This window comes from Jatropha curcas, chromosome 9, assembly GCF_041381405.1.
Source record: "Jatropha curcas cultivar XTBG-Jc1 chromosome 9, XTBG_Jcur_1.0, whole genome shotgun sequence".
Lineage (NCBI taxonomy): Eukaryota > Viridiplantae > Streptophyta > Magnoliopsida > Malpighiales > Euphorbiaceae > Jatropha > Jatropha curcas.
This window is the reverse complement of record NC_143159.1, coordinates 18,007,400-18,017,713: the sequence shown is the minus strand read 5'-3', so window position 1 is coordinate 18,017,713 and position 10,314 is coordinate 18,007,400. Positions and strand designations below refer to the sequence as shown.

General features: G+C 32.4%; 1 long non-coding RNA gene across 3 annotated transcripts; it reads right to left on the bottom strand.

The window, feature by feature from the left end:
• Window positions 1-5,094: 5,094 nt before the first annotated feature.
• LOC110009430 (uncharacterized) lies at window positions 5,095-10,059 on the bottom strand. 3 transcript variants are annotated; one of them, XR_002284327.3, is made up of 3 exons: window positions 9,725-9,920; window positions 6,414-6,553; window positions 5,095-5,338 (listed from the first exon to the last, which is right to left on the bottom strand). It is a non-coding gene; the product is annotated as an uncharacterized LOC110009430 (long non-coding RNA). The 3 variants fall into 3 exon arrangements; XR_002284326.3 differs by lacking the exon at window positions 5,095-5,338 and adding an exon at window positions 6,109-6,241; XR_016322529.1 differs by lacking the exon at window positions 5,095-5,338 and having other exon boundaries at window positions 6,109-6,553; window positions 9,725-10,059.
• Window positions 10,060-10,314: the final 255 nt, after the last annotated feature.

Here is a 10,314-nt window from a genome sequence, read left to right as displayed (position 1 = left end):
GCTCGACGCCACTCCTCCCTCTCTTCACCAAGTGACGATACTGCCTCCCTCCCCTCAGGAACTAGCTTTTTCACTCTTTCCCCCTCTGACCCATGGGTTTTCTTCTCCACCGCCACCGAAAGGTAACGATCATTTCTTTTTTTTTTCTTTTTAGTTTGTTCCTTTTTCATTTGTTTGCAATTTCAATTGAATAAATTTTCATTTTCCATTCCTTTCTTTCAGTGAATTATTTGTGCACAAATAGAAGTATAGCCAACAAATATTTTGTATGCAAAAATGGTGGGAACCAAAAATATTATTCTCGAAGCTCAGCAGCAAGACACCTGAAAATGATGAAAGTCCACTGCAAATGAAGCTGGAACCTCTGCACTGCATAAAGGGAAAGCTATCACTTTGCAGCCTCCCTCGATACCATCTGCCATTGAAAGCAAGGTAACATTTAAAAGTATTGGTCAGAAACAATTTTACGCTTCTTTGATGAAGAGGCATGTTATACCATCTCAGTACCTAGACTTGAATGATTTAAATGAGATTAATATGGTTGAGCATGTTACTGCTATGTTTAGAATTATGGGATGGGAGACATTTTTGGTTCAGAGCCACCCAACTTACCGGGAGTTGACATTAGAATTTCTTAGTTCTTTCCATTTTGAGTATACACAGCCACCTGATGGAAGAATATGGTTTAGAATTTTAGGACGAGATATGAAAATATGCTTTGGTCAATTTAATGAATTACTAGGACTACCCAAAGCACCTAATGAGCCATACATAGTACCATCGGATTTTTGACACTGAAGATATTTTGCAGAGTTTAACTTTTGGGGCCCCTCCTTATAGAAATGTTGAGGCAAAATCCTCATTCATTGATAGATTCAGCCTTAGGATTTTGCACCAACTGCTGGGACATACACTATTAGCTAGAGGAAAGAGTCCAGGATCAATTTCTAAGACTGATCTTTTTATCCTGCACTACTTTGCACATAGACAGCAAATTAATATGGGACCCTTTATTTGTGAGTATATTGTCACCGCTTTATTTGATAACTGGGCTATGATAGCAATTGGTGGTCTAGTGACAGCTTCAGTAGTGGGACTAACCGAGTTTGATATCACATATCCACCCTATCCACCTATTGACGATAATACTAGATTGGATATTGGGACTTGGAAACAAATGGGTAAGATTCAGCGGTAAGGAGCGAGATATGAGTTTATTAATAGATTCCGCTGAGTTTTATCAGTCCCTGAGGATGGAGATCCACTTCAAAGCCTCAGAGAAGGAGGAGAGAATGATTTAGAGGACTCTGATATAGTAGATATTTCTCCTGTGATAGCACAGATCACCGAGTGACTTGACTGCCTAGAGTCTGGTCAACTAACATTTTACAAGTCCTCAAGAGTTAGGGACAATAGCAGATGGAGATTTATCGACTGCTCCAACAACCCCATGCTACGCCTGCTAGTGCACCTTTGATATTCTTCCCTCCATAGACCCACCATTACCTTGCACCACCTGTTGCTTAGGACTATTTTTTGCATATTTTTCATTTTCTTTATATACCATACTATTTATTTTTTATTTGCATGTTTAGAACTTATTTCTATTTCATGTTATGCTTTTATGACTAACATAGTTCTGTTATGTAAGGAATATTTTTATTTAGTTTTTGTTAGTTGATCCTGCGCTTAATTCAAGATTATTTTTACGATCAACATCGGCACCGTCAGGTATGATTTTCTCACCCTTAACTATTCTTTGACTAAAAAATATTGGGAATAGTGTCTAATTTAAGCATGGGGGAGGGAAACTTAAAAAATTAGAATTTTCAAAATTTTCAAGAATTTTTGCCTAATATTTGTTACTTTTCCTCAAAAATATTATGAAAAATTCTTTCTTTTTTAATAAATCAAGTAAATTGATTATTTTAAGGATAGAACTCAAAATTTTATTTTCTATTTCCAAAGAAGAAATAAACTTTCTTTCAGTAATAACTCCGAAAATATTGATTATTCATCATTATTTCTTATGGTTATTTTTAAAAAATTGGTCGTAATGAGTTAGTTAGCTAGTAGGAAAATTTTCACTCCTTTAGATTCTAGAACCTTCTTTAAAACACTTTGAGGCGAAATAGAAAATGATTTTGTGTATCCTTAAGAAAATGATTTAGGCATTCTTTGAATAAGCAACGTCAAGAACCGTTAAAATTTTTCATACCTTTTGAACATTAATCCCTTGAGAAGCCCCTTTGAGCCTTAAAAATTCGAATCCTTTCTTGAGGAAACCCAAAAATATAAATCACCAAGCCTAAAAGCCTTTATTACCCTTTTTATGTGAATTATATTTTTTGGTCAAAAATAAAATTTGAAAGTGACAGGAATTTGAGATTTTTGAGGAGGAAAAAAATTGATTCCCTCAAATCCATAACCAAAGGGAAATTCAAAGAAAAAGAAAAAGAAGAAAAAGGAAAAGGAAAATCCAAAGTTCCCAAAAACAATAAGGAAAGAAAGAAAAATTCCAGGAAAATAAATGAAGAGGAAAAGTGAAAAAATGTGATTGAAAAGGAAAGAACTGTCAAAAGTATTTTAACTAGAAATATCAATCACACACTACTTGAGCCTAAAGATCCATTTTTTTAAGTAAGCTCAAATTTTTCAAGAGCCCCATTACAACCCTGGAAAAGACCTATGAAATCTAAAAGGGAGTTTACACCTAAAAACCTATTCTTAAGGACTAACTACTTGCTATGGCCATTCTATAAATTTTCTGCAGTATTTATAATATAAGCATATAGGAATTGATTATTGAATGAATTTTTTATTATTCTTAGGAATTGAGCTTAACAGATTGAGTTCTTGAATTTAATATTTAATATTTAAAAGAAAAGAATAAAGCTTAATTGCTTAAGGACAAGCAACAGTTTAAGCATGGGGGAATTTGATACGATGCAAATACTTAGGTATTTTTACACCAAAAATCCCCCTAAATTAACTAATAAAATGGCTATATTTGTGCACTTATCTTAGAAAATTTGTAGAATTATAATTTTATACAGGGAGGAATCTCGAAAATTAAAAAAAATGTATTCTTCATAAAATCTGCGGAAATATTGGCAATTAGACTCGAAAAAGCCCAATTTGAGAGCTAATATTACGAGCCCATTTTACAAGCCAAATTGAGGTTCAGTTGCGGAGAAAATAAGCCCACTAAGGAGAAAAGTCCAAGTCCAGCAAGACATGCACTTAGGCTATTGCCTAAGGCATGGAAAAGATAAGCGTAAGCGATAAAAGAGAAGCTAAGAGACCACCTATGTGCACTAGGCGATCTCCTAAGGGCAAACTCACACTCAGGCGATCTCATGACCACCTAGGCGATCTCCTGTAGCCAAGATGCTAACCAAGCAATCTCCTATGGATGAAACACTACTCCAAGCGGTCTCCTATTGATGTTAGGCAATCTCATATGTGCCAAAGCCAAGTCAAGCGATCGCCTACACCAGTTCCAAGGCTAAAAGTCCCCATCATTGAACGACAGCTGATGCTTAGCTGTAATATGATTAGACACAGCCCACTTGCCCCAAATGCCAAATTATGCAGAGAAGACTAACCTTTAAGCATTTGATTACTATAAATAGCAGCGTAAATCAACAGAGAAAAGGGCTGGCAGAAAAGAAAAATAGTCATATCACCCTGTAAATATTTAGTGTAGTTTCGTGTTCATAATCTCAGAGGTTAAGAAAGGAAGGTTGTGCTCCAAAGTCTCAGACTCAATAGAAGCTATACCTAATCCATCATTCTCCTTTGTTATTATTTGTTATCTTTATATTCTTTATTTTATTATCGTTTGTATAAAAAAACAACCTTTCTGTAATTCTGTTATTTTTCTCTCAATAAAAGATATGAATTGCTATTTGATTGTTTACATTGTTTTATCTAAAATAAGTGAGCAAACCAGCCATTTTGGCAATGGATTAATATCTATTACCTCCAAAATGCTAGGCAGCTTTATTAAAAATTGAATCATCTATAGCGTGATATAGATTTCTGGTTCAATTTATGCAAGACAAACGCTTGTAAAATAAAGTCGAATCCCTTTATTTACTTGACATTAGGTGGGTGAGGGAAGGATTGAAAGATGAAGTTCAAGCACGTGAACCACATAAATTGAGAATTGGTTTTATATCTAGAAATAGAATAAAGCCAGTGTTAAAAGGATGAAGCTTATTACGTATGCGACATATGAAAGACGTCATACGATTGTTACAATTGACTACCTCGAAAGAGGATATAACTAACTAGAACACTCCACCCTTCAGGAAATATATCACTAATGCTTACTTCGCTGCCGCCTACTTTTGGATGGTAATGGATCAATCCATCACAAGAATACTTTCTCATATATAATTTCAAATATATATATATTTCTAACTACTAACTTCTAACTACTAACCTCTAACTACTAATAGCTAACTTTTATTTTATGTTATTTAATTTCATTTAATTTTTTGCTCTTTTACTTTACTGCACTTTAATTTCCTATAATTTACTTTATCGCATTTTTATTTGATCGCATTTAACTTTATGTACCTTTATTTTATTTAAATTTCAGTCATTTATTTTTCTGATATTTAAATTTCTGGTATTTTATAATACGCATAACTGACCCCTCTTATTGATTCTATCTAATAATTATGTATTCAAAAGATTCTATTACTCTATCCTTCCACTCCCTGTGGATACGAAATTTTATATACTACTTGTACGACACGTTAATACTTGTGGTATACTCTCACTGCCCTTTATTAGCCTTTACCGGCGCAGTCAGACCAGGTGCATCCTAAAACATTCTATGATATGTAAACATAAAAGCTTGCAGCAAGGGAGCTCGGGTGGCAAAGATTTGCAAAGCTCGGAATAAGTACGGGTACCCTTGAAGAAGCTGCCTATGCTGGAGGGGTATTTTATTCTATCTACAATAATGGATTTTCTATGACTATGAAGGCCATTGCATCCAAATCGATCCTATGGAGGCCGAAAGGTTATCAAGGGTGGAACAATCTCTTCAGGATATGCGAGACAATATAGATATCAAACTTGAGAAAAAGAATTTTAAATTAAAGGACGTGATCATTGAGATTTCACATTTACACATAAGTTAATTAAATATAAATCATAGTTAAACTTAAGCATCCAAATAAATTAAACATGTAAACATGAATAAAATAAACATTTTTCAAGATAATTATGGACGTAGCACTGAGTTTTCGTTGTCAATATTATCATAATCATCTTCTCTTTAAATTCCATTGCATTGCATTGACATCATCATCCTCAATATCTACAAAAATACAATTGAATATCATTTTCAACCAATTTTCTTAAATAAACTTAACAGTTGCCTAAATTTTGATTTAACAACTAATAGACAACAACTGATGAAATTTTTTTATTAAAACAAAAACCTAAATGATATATTAAGTCTCTCAAATTCATCTAATTACAGTTCTTCTTACAAGTCAACGTTTTACTCTTTCTCTTTCATTTCTCTGCCTCCCATTTCTATTTTCTTTTCTCTATTTTCTCTGCTCAGTATTTTCATTTTCCTTCACCATCATGAGAGAGATTATTCCATTTGCTGCCCCACACAATTATAAAAAACTTCATTCTAAAACATCATACAAAAAGTATTCTTATTGTTTCTAAGAAAATTCCCCAAAGACATCGTCACTTGGTAGTGCATCCTAAAACTTTCTATATATGCAAATGGGAAAGCTTACAACAAGAGAGCTCAAGTATCAGAGATTTTCAAAGCTCGGGATAATTACGGGTACCTTTGAAGAAGCCACCTATGTTGGGGGGTGTTTTATTCTATCTAGAAGAATGGATTTGTTGTGACTATAACGCCCATTGTGTCTAAACTCGACCATATGGAGAGCGAAAGGTTATCAAGGGTGGAACAATCTCTTGAGGATGTGCGATATGATATGGATATCAAACTTGAGAAGATGAATTCTAAATTAGAGTAGGCGATAGTTGCGATTCGCATTTACATATATGTTAATTAAATCTAAATCACAGCTTAACCCAAACATCCAAATAAATTAAAGATGTAAAAATGAATAAAGTAATTTTTTTTTCAAGATAATTATGGACGTTCCAATTAGTTTTCATTGTCAATATCATCATAATCATCTATTCTTTAAATTGCATTGCATTGCATTGACATCATCATCCTCAATATCTACAAAAAATAAAAGGAAATACAATTGAATATCATTTTCAAACAACTTTTAATTTCCTAAATAAACTTAAGAATTGCCTAAACTTTGATTCAACAACTCATAGACAGCAACTGATGAATATTTTTCATTAAAACAAAAACCTAAATGATATATTGAGTCTCTAAAATTCACCTCATTATAGTTCTTCCTAAGTCATCGTTGTACTCTTTCTCTTTTATTGCTCCACCTTCCATCTCTGTTTTCTTTTCTCCATTTTCTCTTCTCTGTATTTCCATTTTCCTTCACTATCATGGCAAATAATATTCCATTTGCTGCCAACACAATCATCAAAAACTTCTTTATAAAACATCATACCAAAAGTATTCTTATTGTTTCCAAGAAAATTCCCTAAAGACATCGTCACTTGGTGGTGGATCCTAAAACTTTCTATGATATGCAAATGGGAAAGCTTGCATGAAGAGAGCTCAAGTGTCAGAGATTTGCAAAGCTTGGGATAATTACAGTTACCTTTGAAGAAGCCGGCTATGCTAGAGGGGTGTTTTATTCTATATAGAAGAATGGACTTGTTGTGACTATAACGGCCATTGAGTCTAAACTCGATCATATGGAGAATGAAAGGTTATCGAGGATCAAACAATCTCTTAAGGATATGCGATATTATATGGATATCAAACTTGAGCAGATGAATTCTAAATTAGAGTATGTGATAGTTGCGATTCGCATTTACATATAAGTTAATTAAATCCAAATCATAGCTTAACTCAAACATCCAAATAAATTAAAGATGTAAAAATGAATAAAATAATTTTTTTTTTCAAGATAATTATAGACGTTCCAATCAGTTTTCATTGTCAATATCATCATAATCATCTGTTCTTTAAATTGCATTGCATTGCATTGACATCATCGTCCTCAATATGTACAAAAAATAAAAGAAAATAAAATTGAATATCATTTTCAAACAACTTTTAATTTCCTAAATAAACTTAAGAATTGCCTACTCTTTGATTTAACTGCTAATAGACAATAACTGATGAAAATTTTTTGTTAAAACAAAAACCTAAATGATATATTGAGTTCCTCAAATTCATCTCTTTACAATTCTTCTTTTGAGTCATTGTTTTACGCTTTCTCTTTCATTGCTCCGGCTTTCATCTCTGTTTTCTTTTCTCCATTTTCTCTTCTCAATATTTTCATTTTCCTTCACCATCATGAGAAAGAATATTCCATTTGCTGTCCATACAATCATAAAAAACTTTCTTCTAAAACATCCTACAAAAATTGTTCTTGTTGTATCTAAGAAAATTTTCCAAGAACACAGTCACTTGATGGTACATCCTAAAACTTTCTATGATATACAAACGGGAAAGCTTGAAGCAAGGGAGTTTTGGTGACAAAGATTTGAAAGTTTGGGATAATTACGGGTACCCTTTAGAAGTTGCCTATGCTGGAGGGGTGTTTTATTCAATATAGAAAAATGGATTTGCTGTGACTATGAAGGCCATTGCGTCTAAACTCGATCCAATGGAGGCCAAAAGGTTATCTAGGGTGGGACAATCTCTTGAGGATATGCGAGATGATAAGGATATCAAACTTGAGAAGATGAATTTTAAATTAGAGGAGATGATTGCTGAGAGTCACATTTACATATAAATCATAGTTAAACTCAAACATCCAAATAAATCAAACATATAAACTTGAATTTTATTTTTTTCAAGATATTTATGGACGTTGCAATCAATTTTCATTATCAATTTCATCATAATCATCTCCTCTTTAAATTGCATTGCATTGCATTGACATCATCATCCTCAATATCTATAAAAAAATAAAAGAAAATACAATTGAATATCATTTTTAAACAACTTTTAATTGCCTAAATAAACTTGAAAATTGCCTAAATTTTCATTGAACAACTGATAAAAATTTTTAACTAAAATAAAAACCTAAATGATATATAGAGTGTCTCAAATTCATCTCATTACAGTTTTTTCTATAGGTCATCGTTTTACTCTTTCTCTTTCATTGCTCCGCCTTCAATCTCAGTTTTTTTTTTCTCTATTTTCTCTTCTCGGTATTTTCATTTTCCTTCAACATCATGACAAAGAATATTCAATTTGCTGCCCACACAATCATAAAAAATTTCCATCTAAAACATCCTGCAAATGGTTCTTGTTGTATCCAAGAAAATTTTCCAATGACATGGTCACTTGGTGGTGCATTCTAAAACTCTTTATGATATGCAAACGGGAAAACTTGCGACAAGAGAGCTCTGGTGATAGATATTTGCAAAGCTTGGGATAATTATGGGTACCCTTGAAGAAGCTGTCTACGCTAGAGTAGTGTTTTATTTTATGTACAAGAATGGATTTGGTGTGACTATGAAGGCCATTACGTCTAAACTCAATCCTATAGAGGCCGAAAGGTTATCAAAGGTGAAACATTCTCTTGAAGATATGCGAGATGATATGGATAACAAACTTGAGAAGATGAATTCTAAATTAGAGGAGGTGATAGCTGAGATTCGCATTTACATATAAGTTAATTAAATATAAGTTTATAGTTTAACTCAAACATCCAAATAAATTAAACATCTAAACATGAATAAAATAAATTTTTTTCAAGATAATTATGGACATTGTAATCGGTTTTCATTGTCAATATTCATCATAATGCAATGCAATCAGTTTGCAATGCATTGACATCATCATCCTCAATATCTAAAAAAAAAAAAAAGAAAATACAATTGAATATCATTTTCAAACAACTTTTAGTTTCCTAAATAAACTTAAGCATTGCCTAGATTTTGAGTTAACAACTAATAGACAACAACTGATAACATTTTTTTATTAAAATGGAAGGCTAAATTATATATACATTGTTTGACAAAAGATGAATAATAAATAAAAACTTAATTGAGAATAAAACGAATAATTTTATTATTTGTCAATAACCTAAAGGTAGCACAAAGCTTTTATGTTAATACTGTGTTTTTGTTTATTATTGACAATAAAAATCCAGCTTTTTAACTAATAACTAATTGGAGATAAGTTTTATAGTTGGTTAAATGCAATTTTAAAGTCCACGGTTAAGCCAAAGGAAGACGCTGACGCGCTTCACAAAAGTCTGCTTACAGGGTTACCTTACTATGCTGGGTAAACTGGATATTCAACAGAAAAGATTACTGTACTAAAAAAGCCAAAAAAACTATTTGTATTTTTCTCTTTTTTGTCTGTTGTCTAAGGCCAAGAATAACCAAATTTGACCCGAACATTTCTTCAAGCAACTTATGTGTATAGCATAGATTAAACATAATATGGGCTATTTATTCAATTGCCCAATTTTTATGGGAAAAAAAATACATAAAACTTCTAGAATCATATCCTTAATGAGTATTATTCTCATATTCAGTCAAATTTCATAAACAACTATTGTCTTCAATAAGCAAACTAAATTCTAGTATTAATGGAATGAAAACTTACCTTTAGTAAATACTTAGCATGAACAGCCCCAAGTGAAGTCCCGATCTCTGATTTGTAGAAGAGGTAATGAGATGTGAGGGAGAGATTTCAAACTTGCGAAGAGATTTTAGATTTGCAGCAGAGAAGAAAGAAGTTCGCAAAGTAGATAGGTTTTAATTTTTAAGGATTTAGTATTCTTTTTTTGCAGAAAACGATGTCGTCCATTTTAAATTCGGTTCATACCCATTTTACTGATTCCCGGGTCTTTTCGGATTTTTCAGTCCATCCAATTTTTAGGCCATCTAATTTTTTATATCAAACCAGGTCCACCAACTATTGGATCGCGATTTAACCGATCCAACAGGCCAGTCCGATCCTATTTTAGAAACATTGATAACTAGAAAGAATGTAACAAACTTCTTCTAAATTTTATTTCATTCACTAACCATGCTAAAAGAATGTGGCAATTTCAAAGCTAGCCCAATTTGATTCTAATATCTCACCAAGTACTCTAAGTGGTTGTGGGCAAGAACCCCAATTGCAACAAAAGAATCAACATCCCCTTCCCTTTGACTGCATCAAATAAACAATTTTACGCTTACATATTGGAT